Source organism: Staurois parvus, unplaced genomic scaffold (genome assembly GCF_062004578.1).
Source record: "Staurois parvus isolate SC_StPar_1 unplaced genomic scaffold, SC_StPar_1.0 ptg000385l, whole genome shotgun sequence".
Lineage (NCBI taxonomy): Eukaryota > Metazoa > Chordata > Amphibia > Anura > Ranidae > Staurois > Staurois parvus.
In genome coordinates this window covers 1,054,868-1,072,852 of record NW_028318181.1, presented here as the reverse complement: position 1 = coordinate 1,072,852, position 17,985 = coordinate 1,054,868, and the positions used below count along the sequence as shown (strand labels likewise).

The 17,985-nt window shown below is 45.4% G+C and overlaps 1 protein-coding gene across 2 annotated transcripts in view; it reads left to right on the top strand.

Moving 5' to 3' along the window:
- The window catches only part of LOC149455890 (mitogen-activated protein kinase 6), a 53,007-nt gene that overhangs the window by 22,342 nt on the left and 12,680 nt on the right, over nucleotides 1–17,985 (top strand). The window contains exon 1 of one of the 2 annotated variants that reach the window (XM_089685760.1): nucleotides 16,239–16,393. The exons of the other annotated variant lie outside the window; for it this stretch is intronic. The gene's annotated coding sequence lies outside the window, so the exon portion shown is untranslated. Of the gene's footprint in view, nucleotides 1–16,238; nucleotides 16,394–17,985 lie in introns of those variants that run through there. 2 annotated transcript variants of the gene reach the window in all.

The following is a 17,985-nucleotide window of genomic DNA, read 5'->3' as shown; positions in this document are numbered from 1 at the left end:
GTGACAAACTAGTGACCCCTGTGGTCAGTGTGCAGAGGGGAAGCTGTTCAGCACAGGACTTGGAAGATCGTAGCTATTACTGTAGTAGCGCCAACTACTACAGTGATTGCCAGCTTTCCCAGCGCCCCCTAGGTATGAGATCTGCATACTTACATTGTGCTAACCTGGACCAATGTAACTATGGAATAATGATCATACCTGGAGTTCAGCTTTAAGAAAACCTGCAAGCAATACTTACAAAAAAGGATTTGCAGTTTTCAGTGTGAAAGATGGATGAGAAGAACAAAGCCCTTTCAGCTGCTAAAAGGTAAAGAGGTCACGGTGTAAAAAGCCAACAATACTTAACCAGCAAGGCTTCCCCTAGCTGGGATTTTTCCATAATGACTTGATAAACATACTATAGATAATAAAATAAAGCCTATTACATGGCTTATTTCAGAACCGTAACGGGAACAGACTCAGTTCAGCTTAAATTACAATTTAAAAATGCTACATTTAATTTTGTTTCCCAAACAATAGACAGCTTTTTCTGGGTAACTACTGTTTTCATAGCCGAGCCTGTTATTAGACAAAATAGAGCCCTGACTACAACCTTCTGGGACTGCTTTCTTTAATGCCTTGACATTCAACAGCACCATGACTCCTGCATCCCCTCCCCCACTCTGATATATATTCACAGTCCACAGAACAGGAATTTTTTTTTGTATAAGCGGCTCTTGTAATGCCATATTCCTAAAGCATACATTAATGTGCCTATGTAAGGAAGATCAAATACCAGTGATATTACTGTAACCTGTAGTATCCAGTATTACCATTCCATTAGTGTGTATGGTAATTTGGACAATCAAAATTGATTTGTATGGTTGAATACACAATGACTCTTCATTAAAGCATGTTCCTTCTAAATTTTGATTGCGTTTTTTTAATTCAGGCCTAAAGCAGTATTAAATCCAAAAATCTGTATTTTATTATATTGCAGTTTAAATGTGGTAGCTGCATTAGTTTTCTTTTTTTAGTCTTTTTTTTCCTCTTTATTTTCACCTGTTGATCCAGCCAATAGGTCTTTCATTTTCTACTTTCTTTAGGAGACCAAGCTGTCCAACAAAGGTCGCATTTGAAACAAATTATTTAACACTGACAGGGGTGCTTATATGTTCACTGGCAAAGAGGGTGGGCATGCCATACATATGCTTCAGTGGACTGCATAGGTTTCTGTGTGGGGAGTGTGCTCACATCACAGAGATCGAGCTGTCAATCTGTACCAATTACACCAACCGTCAGGACCGCTCCCAATTATATGACCACCGTGACAGCTAATCACAATGGTAACATGAATGGGCAGGGAAGGAGTTAAAAATGGTTAACTGGATATCAGCTTCAATTTCATAGTCAACTTCTTCTAAATTTTGTGTGTATCTAACACTACCCTCTCCCCAGACTGACAATACTGCTGTCCAAAAGCATCTCTGTAGCTTCTCTATCCAGAGTGGAGACACCCTAAGCGGAAAACAGAAAACTACAAAGCCACCACATCTAGACTAGTTCTGGTGGCCCTGGAGACAACCAGGAATTCCCTCACCTTAGAGGGATTTTCTCTCACTTTCTGCTTTGGGACAGGAAGTGGAAGAACATTTCTCCAATGGGACAGAGATGACAAAAATAACCCTTGCAGAGGTTATAACCCCCCCCCCTCGCTCTAGCAGCTGTCAGAGTATACGAACAGTGGCTGCATCGGATTGGATTCATTGATTGAAATGATTAAATAAGAAGGAAGAAGGCAACTGTATTTGCATGTAAAGATAATTCTGTTTTTTCGAGGGTTTAGTAAACTGTTGGTGACAAGATCCTCAAGAATTTATTACATAAGATGGTGAAACTGGTGGAACACTACCCTTTTAGGAGTTGCTGAGTTTTTGTTGGCTCCCTCTATAGTCCAGCACTGCCAGGCAATATGCATTTTCTACTACACTTGCACACTGGAGACAGTAAAAAGTCCTCAAGCTTGTTTCTGTAGTTTTATTAAGTGGTATGGAACTTGGATGGGGTTGAGAAGCGCATGGGATGCCCAAGGGAAATGTGAACTGTGAGGACAACTCCTTAACAACTATGTACAAGTCCATAGACAAAAGAGGTTTCTTCTTAGAGAGCTCTCCAGCCTTCCTGGTGTACCACCTCAGACCCCAGATGAATACTCCTCTTCACCCAGCTGCTTGAGGGAATCCCTGAGCAAGGGGACCCAAAAACTGCCAAAAACTGCCCCAGATGAGGAGCTAGTTGGGTTTGCCAACTGACTGCCCTCTGCCCTCCCCTTATCTGGGCCAGGGAGTGTAGGATTACTAACTCAGTCCTCTCCTGTGAACTTGATGGATTGATGGCTGCCTTCAGGCCTTAAGCTGGCTCCTTCCCTGCTCCACAGGTGGTCCTCCCTCAGGGGTCTGTAAGGCTGAGAGATCCTCCTTTCCAGCTAATGCTTTCAGGTAGGCCCCTCCCTCGGCCCCCTTCTAGGCTCCACATTCTAGCCTTCTCACTCCATCTTCCACCCAGCACTGAATACTTTCTGATCAGGATCTCTCATACTTAAGGGCTGTCCTGACCCCATGCCAAGCCTTCTGCTTGGGGATTGGTCAGAGTCTGCTGAGTATGCATATCAACCACTCCTCACCCCCACCTACTGCCTTCTAGAAACTTCTGAAGCTTTTAGAGCAGGGGGAGGTATCAGGGAACTGATCTGCAGAGCCTTAAGCCCTGACCTAAAGTAACCTGGCTGACTCATCCCAGAAGCCATGCAATGCAAGGCTACATAAAATGCAGTATACAATACAATAAGGCTGCATTCACACTTGAGTTGAGCGTCTTTGGTAATTTTACAGGCTTTTTTGGTTTGAGCGTTTGCATGGGCAACTTTGAGCATTTGGTTCTCAACTCTAGTCTATGAAAGCCTCTATATTGGTGCATTTATGACAATAGATAATTTACAAGCAGATATGTCTGGAGATAACCTATTCCTCCTTAAAGGTGCAAAGACACACCAACAGGGCTGTCAGTAAGAAGTGGTGTGCCAAGCATTTCATGGTAATGTAAATTGCCAAATTATTATCCAAAATGGTGTGCTGAATAACGTGCAGCACTGTCACAAATGTTCTTAAGTGTTTAGAAAAGGCACCAGAGCAGAATATCCTGAAACATGTCACAATCTGTTAAAGCTCAACTCCAGGAAAATTTGTGCTTAAAAAAAATAGCCCCCATCAGTGACATACCCGTATGTAACTGGACTTCAAGTAGTTATACCAGGGCATCACCCTGGTACCATTTTTTAGAGCCAGCAGCCAGCTCTTGTAAATGCAATCCAAACAGCTAACTAGCCATTGGATTGCTTTTACAATCAGCAGGAGGGGATGTCCCCCTCCCCCACTCTGCCTTCCATGGCTCTTCCATCCCACCAAGGGACCTGAGCGACACCTGCACGTCCACCAGCTGGTTGGACAGCCGAACAAAGCCAGAATCTGCTTTGATCAGCTCTCCTCTATAGTAACCTGCAAGCGATGACCTGAGATCACTTCCGCTTTTCCCGGATGTCAACATCACCATTTTTTTTAAATCGAAAGCCTTCAAAAACACAGACCGGCAGAGAAGAGATTTGGGGTCTTATAGACCTTAGATCTCTCCATAAAGAGTACCTGTCACATAGCTATTTCTCTCACAAGGATGTTTACATTCCTTGTGACAGCAATAAAAGTTATTACAAAAATATTAAAGCAATAGTGTAACAATAATTAAATACATTGATAATTAAAACATTTTTTTTAAAGTGCCTCGACCAGCTCCCCCCCCCCCCCCCCCCCCCCCAAACTCATGTGCACATCGGTTCTGCTCGCATGCAAACAACGATCATCCCACACATGTGAGGTATTACCGCGAATGTCAGATCATGGGAAGTAACACTAGCTAGTAGCACTAGACCTCCTCTGTAAATCTAAAGTGGTAAACTGCAAAGGCTTTTTAAAGCGTCGCCTATGGATAGTAACATTTATATTGTTTGTTGCCGTTGCACGGGCATGTGCAATTTTAAAGCATTTGTGGTATCTATTTACTCAGCGTAACATCACCTTTTATATGGTACAAAAATTGGGTTATGTATTTTTTTTTGTATTAAAATGAAAAAAAATTTATTTTTTCCCAAAAAATTGCATTTGAAAATCTGCTGCGCAAATACTGCATGACATAAAAATTGAAAAACCCACCATTTTATTCTCTAGGGCCTCTGCTTAAAAAAATATAAAATATTTGGGGATTCTAACTAATTTCCTAACAAAAAAATACAGATTTTTTTACATGTCAATAAAAGTGTCAGAAAAAGGCATGGAGGTCAAGTAGTTAAAACAAAAAAAGCAGCCCAGTATGGCTGCAATACTCACCTCTACAAACATCCTCTGTAGGGTGTCATGGACCTACACCATGAAGGGTGTCATCACAGCACCCTACACGCAGAGTTTCATGCTTCCTTTCTCACAATGGCACTGAAAGAGTGTATTCAATACAGCACAGCTAAAATAACAATAAAGGTTTGTTGTATACAAAAGAAGCCCTTTCTATCTAAGAAGTGTATTTATCCAAGCTCAATATTTGTCTGAGGACACAATGAGAAAAAGCCATATTCTTTGTTTTAGTTTGTTTTCAATTGAAAGGTGTTTGATGTAAATCTTTCTAAGATGTGTGTCCCAGTTATGATGTTTGAAAGCCTGGTCTGTAACAAAGGTAGTTTATACACAGAGTTTTAGTGCACTTGAAGGCTATCAGAGGTAATATACCAGATATTTGAAGAACTATCCCAAGGGTACTTCCCAGATCAAAAGCAGATTAGAAAGTGTCTTACTTAGAAAAAAGTTTAAAAGAAAAGTATGGCCAAAGCTTGTGTCATACTTTTTATGTGGGTCACAGGAGTGCACTTACTTTTCCACTTCTGTAACCCAGAATCAGCTGACAGCAGTCAGTTTCTTTCAGTTAATTCTCAACTGATTCATCCTGTTTCTTTAAAAAAAAACTGTGTACATTTAAGCTGGCCTTGGATGATTAGTTTTCTCTCTGATCAGCCATCAGGCTGAATAAAAGAAATATATATCAGATTCCTCCATACACACAAAGGAGGTCATTGCTGGGACATTGTATTCAGCCAGCAGGACCCACTGCTGTCAGGATACACTTATCAGCAGCTGCAGCTGCTGATCAACAAAAGTTTTCCAGCATGTCCCTTCAACATAAGTCGATCAAACGATTTTGGCTCCATAAAATGCACAAACCTTACCAAAGTTGCATCCAAGTAGCACTACATAATCACACTGAAAGCTGGATCAAAATCATATTGCAGCAGTGTGAACCTAGTCTCAGTCTGGTTGTACACTGCTCAAAAAAATTAAAGGAACACCTTTTATTCAGAGAATAGCATCAAGTCAATTAAACTCCTGGGATATTGATCTGGTCAGTTAAGTAGCAAGAGGGGGTTGTTAATCAGTTTCAGCTGCCTTGATGTTAATGAAATTAACAACAGGTGCACTAGATGGGCAATGAGATGAACCCCAAAACAGGAATAGTTTTACAGGTGGAGGCCACTAACATTTTTTTTCCCTACTCATCTTTTCTGTTTTTCACTAGCTTTGCATTTGGCTAGGGTCATTGTCACTACTGGTAGCGTGAGGCGATGCCTGGACCCTACAGAGGTTGTACATGCAGTCCAACCCCTCCAGGATGGCACATCAATACGTGTCATTGCCAGAAGATTTGCTGTCTCTCCCAGCACAGTCTCAAGAGCATGGAGGAGATTCCAGGAGACAGGCAGTTACGCTAGGAGATCTGGACAGGGCCGTAGAAGGTCCTTAACCCATCAGCAGGACCAGTATCTGCTCCTATGTGCAAGGAGGAACAGGATGAGCACTGCCAGAGCCCTACAAAATGATCTCCAGCAAGCCACTGGTGTGAATGTCTCTGACCAAACAGTCAAAAACAGACTTCATGAGGCTGGCCTGAGGGCCCGATGTCCTCTAGTGGACTCTGTGCTCACTGCCCAGCACCAGAGAGCTTGAACTGACAGGTCCGCCACTGGTGCCCTGTGCTTTTCACAGATGAGAGCAGGTTCACCCTGAGCACATGTGACAGGGTCTGGAGAAGCCGTGGAGAATGTTATGTTGCCTGTAACATCATTCAGCATGACCGTTTGGTGGTGGTCATTGATGGTCTGGGAAGGCATATCCATGGAGGGACGCATAGACCTCTACAGGCTAGACAATGGCACCCTGAATGCCATTAGGTATCGGGATGAAATCCTTGGATCCATTGTCAGACCCTACGCTGGTGCAGTGGGTCCTGGGTTCCTCCTGGTGCGCAACAATGCCTGACTTCATGTGGCGAGAGTATGCAGGCAGTTCCTGGAGGATAAAGGAATTGATACCATTGAATGGCCCCCACGCTCGCCTGACCTAAATCCAATAGAACACCTCTGGGATATCATGCTTCAGTCCATCTAACACTGCCAGGTTGCACCTCAGACTGTCCAGGAGCTCAGTTATGACATGTTCCAGATCTGGGAGGAAATACCCCAGGACACCATCTGTCATCTCATTAGGAGCATGCCCTGACGTTGTCAGCTCGTGAGGGCCATACTACTGAGTATCATTTTGAGTTGCTACAATGAAATTTCAGCAAAATGGACTTGCCTGCTGCATCATTTTTTTCACTTTGATTTTCAGGGGTGTCTTTGAATTCAGTCCTCTGTAGATTGATAATTTTAATTTCCATCAAATGATGGGGCATCCTTACGTTCCTAACACATTACCCAATCCATATCAGTATAGATATCCAGCATATTTTTTCCATTGAGATCTGATGTGTTTTCAAAGTGTTCCTTTAATTTTTTGAGAAGTGTATATGATCACAATGGGAATCATTCATATAGTTGTAGGCTCCATAAACCTGAACAATGTTCCCTGGTCAAACTACTTTAGAGGCAATGGCCAAGTGGTGTTTTTCCCCAACACAGATGGGGCCTCCTTCTCATCGATACAAACATGCAAGTTTAACCAATTTGAATAAATGTAGAATAATCCTTAATTAGAAAATATTGTTGAGCAGCCAGACTATGCATGCACAGTCATCAACTGTCTGTAGGTAGCTTTATGTTGGTAGTGCCCAACAGTTTTCAAGGAGAATGATTACAGATGGGTTTCTCCCCAACTAAGTTGATCTTTTGCTGTAGTAAAAGGATCACCAAGCAAAACACATACAGAAACTACTCTACTCCTCAATCCAATAAGGAGTCCAAATCACAACAGTGCCCAGCAAGCCTCTTCACAAGCTAGTATGTAACACACTAGCAGATGGTCATTTCCTCTAGCATAAGGTTTTCTTTCTCCAAATATGAGTAACAAATTCCCAAAATTCAGCATGTGACGACCCTAATCATAGCTAAGATTAAAGCAATCACAGGCTAAAATGCATGATTGCAGGAAGTTGTAACCCATGTTTGAAATAAACCTTATGCTAGAGGAGATTGGTGTGTGTTGGCACGTAACGTACTGAACAGATGATCTCTTATTTACACAGGAAAAGGAAAAAACTGTGTAGGGTTTCAATATATCAATTAGTTTAATATACAAACGTTTTAACTGGTGCAGGATACTTTAATCATGAGACCACTACCAGAATTCACTTCACTCAGGTTTCTATGCTGATGTATTGTAGGAGAAATGAAAGAAAGTGGATGTAAAAATCCAAAATCTAAGCTCACTTTGTGTGTACCAGGATGATCCAGTGTCTCAGAAATAGGACTTTAAAGTGACTTTAAAATGCCCAAGAAGACTCCTGGGATGTATGACAGCATTTTGGTCTAGGCCAGAAACAAGGAAACAACTGAAGAAATGAAAAAAAAAAAGTTTAACATAACTAAACATAATATACTTTTCTATCAGCATAAAGATTACAAATATTTCATGTTGACTGAGAGAGCTTAGTTCCACTTTAATGGCCCTGTAATCTATTTTTCATGAAACATTTTTAGGGTGGTTTTCTTCCTCCTTGTAAGGTCCTCTGTGAGCTCAAAAACCTCTCGTTTTCCCCATAATTGCCTTAATTGGTGTGGTCATGTGCACTGCTCTATGTGAGAGAGGGTGGCTTTGTCTCTCCGTATACTGATATCATGAAGAATGAACATAATCACCCTTTAACAGAAAGTCGGATCACAATAGCAAGGAAAAGGAATTTGGAGGAGGCTGAGAGCAATAGAAGGGACCTTTTTTTGAGTTAAAAATACATACACTGAATAGTATTTTTTAAAACCAGTTTTAGTGTCACTTTAAGGCATGAAAGGAAGCAGCACTTCTGCTTTATTATGTTTTCTAATTTACTAGAAGCATCTGCACTCATCTAGAAATTTAGTAATAGAGGAAATCAATTAGAAATGCATTCGCAAAGCACAATATTAAGTGGAAAAATACTGAAATTATGCTGCCCAACTCCATGAAGCATAAAGGCATTACATCAATTGATTCATCATTATACCACTTATTATACATAAATGTACCAGCTAGCAGTAAGAATATACTGTGATTATATGCCTAAGTTATATATGAAGTATTTTAATGGCTGGACTATTGGTTGAGATTCAATTCTGTCGCCAAGACAAATTAAAAATTCTTTCCAAAACCATAACAGAATGCAGTGTGTAACAGTATCACATTGCAGCTCCTCACTGCTAATGTAAACTGTTGTAAACAGCAAAAGACGTAGTATTACATTGCACTGAAAAGAAAATATGTCAGCAGAACTAGAGAAACTTCGTTACTGAGGTTGTATCTTTACTGTAACACTGGCCATCTACAATCATTCCTGTAAAAATACTCTACATGGGGTCCCACTGATTCTAGCTACTAGGCAAAAGTGCAACATACGCAGATCAGTCATAACACTATGGCCACCCACCATAACCCATCAAGGCATGGCCTCCACTAGACCTTTGAAGGCACCTGGCACAGTCAGGAACAGATATTTTAAGTCCTGTAAGTTGCAAGGTGGGGCCTCCATGGATTGGACTTGTTTTTCCAGCACATCCCACAGATGCTTGATTGGATTGAGATCTGGTGAACTTAGAGGCCAAGTCAATACCTCCAATTCATTGCTGTGTTCCTCAAACCTTTCTGGAATTCATCAGACCAGGCCACCTTCCTCCATCTCCATTGCTCCTTGGTTTAGTTATGATGATCACGTGCCCATTGTAGGCATACAAAAATACAAAAAAAAAAAGTTGGATGACCGCACACCAATGTAAAACATCATCTTTATTCTTTTTTTTTGCCCATTGCAGGTGCTTTGGAAATGGGTCTGCATGGGCAGCCTGACCAGACTGCAGCTACACAGCCCCATATGCAACAAAACTGTGATGCATTGTGTGTGCTCTGACATCTTTCCATCAGAACCAGCATTAACATTTTCAGCAATTTGAGCTACAGTAGCTCTTTAAATCGGAATACTCTGGTCAGCCTTCCCTCCCCATATCAATTAATACTGGCCGCCCATGACCCTGTTGTCAGTCTGTCAGTTTCCTTCTTTGGACCACTGCAGATCAGGAACATCCCACAAGAGCTTCAGTTTTGAAGTTGCGCTCACCTAGTTGTCTAGCCATCTAACCATTACAATTTGGCCCTTGTCAAAGTCACTCAAATCCTTATACTTGCCCATTTTTTCTGCTTTCAACACATCTACCTCTGAAGGGGCTGCTGGTATTAACTGTTTTTTTTTCTCTAAAAGTACAAAGGCTGCCCGCCGCTGCAAGCCCCAGCCCATTCACACCAGAATACACAGTCTAGAAGATGTCTTTTTAGGACTTATTATTTGAAGAAACTTTAACTGGAGAGGGGTTAGGGGATGGGATACTCCAAAACAGGGGCGGACTGACAACTTATGGGGCCCCCGGGCAAAAGGGGATCATGGGGCCCCTGTGTCCTTGCCCAAACTCAAAAAAGCCTATGAAAAAGGTACCAGGGGGATTTCATGAGGCCCCCTACTGCCTGAGTTTCCAAATGGTCAGTCCGCCCCTGCTCCAAAATTATCACAACTGGAGGATAATCTTCTCCTTAATATGGATGTTGGACAGTCTAAAACCCCACAGCTGAAGACCATGAGGTAACTTTCTGAACAATCTATGACTTCACAGTTGGGAACCATCAGGCAAGTTTCTGAGCAGTCTAGGCCATCACAGCTGAAGGCCATGAGGCAGGTCTCTTTGACATATGGTTACTTTGCACATATGTACAACTACTGGTTGCCAATGTGATTTACAGAACACTGCACAATCACAGGGATCAATTTAGGGTCTTTATTCACAAGTCCCTAGGACAGCTGCTACCTTCCAGCTTCCTATGGACACAGTCCAGTGAGTGAGACAGTCCTTCTCCAGACCAGATCCCTTGTGGTTAGGTTCTGCAATCAGCTTTTAGGAAAATCCATCCAGGCCATCAGCTCCAACACTGATGAGACCTTAAGAACAACTACACAGTTCATGGGTTGCCTGAAGGCAGCAGTTCCTCAAGCTCTGGAACCTTCCTGAGGAGAGAGAACCCAGCTCTCCAGTGCTTCAGACTATTTATCACCCTTCTCTCTCTACAGGGATAGTCTGCAGCATGATAAATATTCAGGCTGGTTATTTGAATTTCACACCCTAAGCTATTTCTTGATGCAGGTGGAAGCAATCAAACTCCCAGCCTGTGAAACCCTGAACAGACTAGGACAAAGGATCACTGTTTCCTTGATTACAGAAGATGCCAAAACATTTCATTTACCTAGCATCCTACGCTAGGAGGGTGCTGCCATGTAATTTGTGATATGTAAATGGGTATTAAAAAAATATTTACCCCTTTAGAGTTTTACTAACTTTACTTTAAAAAAAACAACTAAACACTGTACACTTGTAGTTGCTGGCCAAAAATTTCGACCCAGGTCTTAAGACAGAACTGCTTTAGTGCACCATCACTGTGGGTCTTCAACAGGAACAGCTCTTAAAACAACTGTTTATAACTAAAATATATAAATAATTACATTATGGTGGATATAATAGCTACAGTCAGGCGACAAAACTAAATCCCAAGGCTTTAATTTATATGTTCAAACTAGACAACATATTAAATAATGACATTCTACTAAAATGGGTTTTCTTTCACATATAAAAGATGGAACCTGTGGATCTCTGTTTTGTTTGATATAAAACAATCCAGGCAGAAATACTATCAATAACATGAAAAATAATTTACATTAATTATGTTGCATGCATTTTCCACATTCTATTGTGTTTCTTCTTATATAAAAAAGAGCTACATGCTCACTTGGTCAAACATTGACCCAGCATACCCCGGTTGATGACACCACAATGAGGCTTTCAGATTCCAATAAGCCCCCCCGCCCACCCACAGACCCCCACAACCATAGCCCTGGGTTGTGGGGAAGAGGCTCTTGTCCCCATCAACATGGGGACAAGGTACTTTGGGGGGGAGCCCCCTTCCGCCCCAAAGCACCCCCCCATGTTGAGGGTATGTGGCCTGGTATGGTTCAGGGGGGGCGCTCTCTCATCCCCCCCTTTCCTGACCTGCCTGTCTGCATGCTCGGATAAGGGTCTGGTATTGATTTTGGGGGGGACCCCCACGCCATTTTCTTTAATGTTGGCATGGGGGATCCCTCCAATATCCATACCAGATCCAATGGGTTTGGTATTAATGGAGAGGGGAACCCACGCCAATTTTTTTATTACTTTTTTAATTGCCGGAAATTCTTTATTTTTCATTCAGCTGTCAGCAGGGAATCCCGCTGAGAGCTGAAACATGATGCATGGTTTTCACTACTAAAATACTGCATGACTTGATAAAATAACTCATAAGGTATTGTAGTAGCGGTTTTTGTGCATTCAAACGTTTTTTTTTTTTAAATGCTATGCGGTATCCTACCGCATACTCAGATGCGGTAAGATATCGCTTAGTGAATTGTGCCCAGTGAGCCTCTCACTGGGCCCCCTACTGGCCCCGGGCCATGGGGCAATGCCCGAATGCACGAAAGGTCAGACCGCCCCTGGGTACTGCACATCTACATAAAACACTATCGTTCTGAGACAGGCAGCATGAGAGATGTTCACTGGCAGTTGACAGTTTACCAACAATGCATAAAGCGTGTGACATTTTCCTACCGATCCTTAAACATCTCTATTGTTGATATGAGATGAAGTTTAAAAATCTATTTTTAGCTCCTACTGTTTGCATAATTTAGCTACAGTAAGAGATGGGCGCATAAAACATGGGGGAGTATTTACACCTATGAACCCTGCAAAATATACTGACCTACATGTATAATTTGAAGTGTATGTAAAGTCAATTTTTTTCATCTAGTTTGGAGTGAGTATGGAATAGTTAAAGTGATTCTAGTTTTTTTTTTTTCTTTAAGACAATATAACAAACATGTCTATACTTACCTGCTGTGTGCAGTGGTTTTGCACAGAACAGTCCAGATCCTCTTCTTCTCAGGTCCCCCGCCAGAACTCCTGGCTCCTCCCCCCCGTTGGGTGCCTCCACAGCAAGCCTGCTATGGGGGCACCTGCTGCTCAGTGTGTCCATTCACACATGGAGCCCTAGCTCTGCCCCGCCCTCTCTTCTTATTGGCTCACTTGCTGTGATTGACAGCAGCAGAAGCCAATGTCTCAGCCAATGAGAAGAGGGAGTCCAGGGATAACCGAGACTCCAGTGCACATCACTGGATCATGAGGGGGCTTAGGTAAATATTAGGGAGGCTGCACACAGAAGGTTTGTAGAATGCATGAAGGTAGAAAACCTTCAGCCTGTACAACCACTTTAGGGCGGCAGTAAAGGCTTCAGATAAATATGCTTAAAACCTTTATTTCCCCCTCCTCCTACCTATACTGTATACTGCTGGGGAAAAAACATCTGTATAAAAATCTTATTTCAATCCACCCAGTTCATGTGACACAGAAGGTCCAGCTCCACTGTATCATAGAGTGTTCCACAATGGGGTCCCCCACCAGCTTGCATTGCCTATACATTGTTGGCACTTCCTCCTCGCCCGTGTCATGGGGCGGCTGCTGCAGGGGAGAGGAGGGAGAACAGACATCGGAAGCTGGTGGGTGGACATCACAGCTCCAGGAATTCTGCCCCCTTGTTGAGTGACTTCAGTCACTTCCAGCCAGTACTTCCTATTTCAACTTAGTAAAGAAATGTCTGTATATTTCGCAACAGTTACACGAGGGGCCCAATAATTGTTCTTACACAGGGGCCCTTTTGCTAACTAGGTCCACCACTGATGATAAAACATGCCAGAGACAGGGTAGCTCCTTCTTTTCTGCTGATCAGGCTGGATTCACACCATGTGCTTTGCGTTCAGTGTGTGCTGATGCACATTAAATGCACTTGAGTTGAAATGCGTTGACATGCTTCTATTTAATACCTTCTATTTAATATGTTGCATACAGCGTATAGTGTAAATGTACCCTATTGGCTGTTGTCATCTAGCATCTTTGGTTGCTAGGATCCATGCAGCTCCAATGCAGATTTTTCCTTGTTTGGTTTATGCTGCAGATCAATGTGTATGGGCCCATTGAATACAGCATTGTGCTGTTCAGATCCCTTTAAATTATGGACTCAAGTGTTGTAGGCCCATCTGCATGAGCCTTTGGAGCTCATTTATATCACTTTGCTGTGGTACTGTGCATGGCCGGGACAAGGGGGAGGCAGGAAGGGCGGCTGCCCTGGGTGCTGGTGTTATGGGATGTGTGTGGGGGGGAGGGGGTACCACAAGGAGAGTTCCCAATGCTACAAGCTGACAGGAGTGGTAGTTGTGGCTTCACTACTCCTGTCAGCTTAGTGCAGAGAGTGACTGGCCAAATGTTTGGAGGAGAGAGCCAGGAGTGGGCTGTGCTCTCTCTCCCCTCCAGCCCCACACTCCTGCCCCTGTCGGAAGGACTTTGCAGGATTTGGTTACCCACCCTCACCTCCTCCCAGCAAAGAATGTGGGTAGAGGGAGGGGGAGCAAACCCTGCACAGTCCGGAGTCACGATCCTATGTCTGACAAAAGTACAATATTGCATGCCTGCTTACCCTAGGCTCCTCCTCAACTGTGACCTGTCAAGATGAGGAGCCTGGGAGGCAGGACACGCCACAGTCTTCCGCCACTCTGAATCTGAGGTCCGTGCTGGAGGAGGGGAGAATTGTACTGGGGACTTGTGGGGTTGGGCAGAGTAAGATACAGTTGTGCTGCGGATGGGAGTGTGCTAGTTGGGGAGGTTGAGGATTAGTGCTAGGGGAGGGGATTGATGCTGGGAGGAGGGGAATTTAGGGGGTGACAAGGGTAAGATTTGTTCTAGGAGGAGAAATTGGGGGTAGGGGATTTGTGCTGTGAGGGGGAATTTGGGGGGGTGGTAGGGGGTAAGATTTGTTCTAGGAGAGAAAATTTGGGCGAGGGGTTCTAGGAGGGAAAATATGAGGAGAGATTTGTGCTAGGAGGGGGAATTTTTTTGGGGGGGCTTGTGCTGGGAGGGGGAATTTGGGGGGACATTTGTGCTAGGGGGGGTCGGGGGATGGGGATTTGTGCTGTGAGGGGGAATTTGGAGGGTGGCAGGGGGTAGGATTTGTTTTAGGAGGGAAGATTTGGGGTGGGGTGTTCTAGGAGGGGACCTATGAGGGGTCATTTGTGCTAGAAGGGGTGATTTGGGGGGATTGGTGCTGGGAGGGGGAATTTGGGGGTGGAAGAGGGTAAGATTCGTTCTAGGATGGGAAATTTAGTGTGGTTGGGCATGTGCTAGGAGGGGTGATTGGTGCTGGGAGGGGTGCTTTGGGGGGATTTGTGCTAGGAGGGGTGATTTGGGGAAATTTGTAATAGGAGGGATTATTTGAGCTGGGGGGAAGAGGATTTGTGCTGGGAGAAGGGATGTGGGGAGGGGGTGGGTTGTGCTAGGAGGGTTGATTTGGGGAGTTTTGTAATAGGAGGGGTTATTTGTGCTGGTTGGAAGAGGATTTGTGCTGGGAGAAGGGATGTGGGGGGGGGGGGGTTGTGCTAGGAGGGTTATTTTGGAGGGGCGGGTGCTGGGAGGGGGAAATTGGGAGTGGCAGAGGGTAAAATTTGTTCTAGGATGGGAAATTTGGGGGGGCATGTGCTAGGAGGGGTGATTTTGGGGGGGGATTTGTTCTGGGAGAAGGGATTTGGGGGGGCTGTGCTTGAATTTGTGATAGGAGGGGACATTTTTGGGAGAAATTTGTGTTAGGAAGGGGGGGGGGGTTGAGCTAGTAGGGATATTTATGCTAGGAGGGTTGATTTGGAGAATCTGAGCTGGGAGGAGGGATGGAGCAAAGATTTTTGCTGGGAGGGGGATTTGTACTTGGAGGAGGGGGGGTTGCTTTGGGAGAATTTTGGCCTGTAAAGAGAGTTTCTGCTTAGTAGGTCAGAATGCAGATTAGTGCTTGATTTATTTTGGGGGGATTTTGCTGACACATACATCTTTGGGGGGGGGGGGGCACATATTTTGGCACCTTCGCCATGGGCACTAGAGGACCTTGTCCCGTGCTTTACAACAGTGCAATGAATGGCACCGCATTGCACATCCAGAACACAGCTGCTTATTTTGTTCATTGAATGTTGAGTGACAAATGACTAAAGAATGTTGCGTCATTTCTGGCATTGAGCACTTTTTTGCTGATGTGGTGCAACTACTACCTGCGTGTAATAATGACACCACGACATGCGTTTTTCTTGCATTTCCAGAAGTGCAGGTTGAACTGCGTGTTCCTGCCTGCGTTTCCATGTTGCTCAGGTGTGAACACAACATACATGACCCTAAACCGTCCCTTGCACAGGCGTATGCTACAGCAACACACCAAAACGCACGGTGCCAGGCTGGCTATGTGGATTATACTGCTTTGTACCGTTTTTCTGTATTGTTGTACTGTAATAAGGTGATAGAGAGCCATACAGCCTCACCATAGAGCTCTGACTAATGTTTTCTCCTCAGCACATGGCACTGCTGCACGATTCTCTATAGAAACGAGATGAGTAAGCTGCAGGCTCCTCCCACTCGTCATCGGCGCCCGGCTCCTCCCCAAGCTATGACTGACAGGCGCCGATTGATTGACGCACCGGAAGCCGTTTGAATTCTCCCGCCGGGTGACGCAGGGGCCTGCAGGGGGCGTTCCGGGTGACGCAGTAGGCGGCAGATCGGGTGTCTTGTGAAGCTCCTCCCCCTCACCAGTCAGTCCGCGTACATGGCGACTGCGGCAAAGAGCGAGAGAGAAGACGCAGGAGAAGAGGCAGCGCTGAGCGGAGAGCCCGAGCCCCGTCCCCTCTACCTATGAAGCAGACGAGAGCTGTGAGTAGTCGCCGATATCCGCTGTGTCCCGGGGGAAGGGGGCGATCCCTGTGTGCGGTGCCCGGCTGCCGGTGTATCCATTGTGTGACACCATAATGTGTCCGGGTACTCAACAATGGACGGAACCCTGTGTACACACACCGGCCGCCCCCCCGAACCTCTCCTACACCCCGGGCAGCCTCAACCTTCTACATACCGGGGCCGGCGGGGTTATACCGACCGTCCGGGCTCTCTTCCCTCCGGTATACTGGGTCCCCCCCTCATTATGCCCCCCGGTTCCATCACACCCCGTCGCCTGTGACTCTCCCTCTCTTGGCATTCCCTGTACCCCCCAATCACCTTCCCTTTGTAGTAGAGGGGACGCGGCTGTGTGTAGGGGAGACCTGCGCTCTTAGCGTACGGAGCCCTTACGTGGACGTAAATCCCGGCGTAGTGCCGATTGTGAATCGGGAGCTCCGTACGTAGCGGATTTGATTGACATGCGGCCGGCCCAGCTGGCAGCGTCGGAATGGAGCCGGGCGGAGGGGGCGGGAATTTACTGGAAACAGCCAATAGGAACTTCGCAGCCCCCTCTCCAGTCCTCTGAGCTAGTATGACACACACACCGCAGCCTCATTTGCATTTACTAGAGGAAGGCGAGACCAGGGGTGGAATAGGCAGCGTGCTCCGCTATGGCGGCTATTGTATGAGTCCTCCTTATCGGGGGGATGACACCAGCCGCCTGGAACAAAACTGTCATGAGGTGACTCACATGGGCCATATGCGGCGCCAGAGGGCATGGGCTTTCCCGTCCGCTATTGTATGCTGTCACAGCTGGGGACTTTGTACACCCCCCCCTTTTCCTCCCACCACGTGTGTGGGCTGCTGGCTCTCCATTGGTGATCTCCCGTCCGCCCCGGGCCAATAGAGCCCCTCCGGCAGATGTGTATGGAATTCCCTGCAGACTGGCCGGAAGGAGCGCGTCACCGCTTACCTCACAGCGCGTCAGCTGATCAATGAGAGTCAGGAGCTGTTGGCTGCTTTGTCTCCTCATCCGGGGATTTCATCACAACTGAGGATAGCAGGGTGTGAATGATGATATATATAGCAATGCTAAAAAATATATAATAAAAGTATATGAAATATTAGAAAATTATATTAATATAAAAAATGTATGTACACCATATGTGGAACGACACGCCTGTATTTTACATAGGCAGCAAGGCGGCATGTGCATTCAGTGGGAGGTTAGTTGCCCCGTAGTTGGTGTCTGTGGGCAGGAATAGTTGGCCCCGTGGTTGGTGGGGAGGAATAGTTGGGCCCGTGGTTGGTGGCGAGGAATAGTTGGGCCCCGTGGTTGGTGGCGAGGAATAGTTGGGCCCCGTGGCTGGTGGCGAGGAATAGTTGGGCCCCGTGGCTGGTGGCGAGGAATAGTTGGGCCCCGTGGCTGGTGGCGAGGAATAGTTGGGCCCCGTGGCTGGTGGCGAGGAATAGTTGGGCCCCGTGGCTGGTGGCGAGGAATAGTTGGGCCCCGTGGCTGGTGGCGAGGAATAGTTGGGCCCCGTGGCTGGTGGCGAGGAATAGTTGGGCCCCGTGGTTGGTGGCGGTGGGGA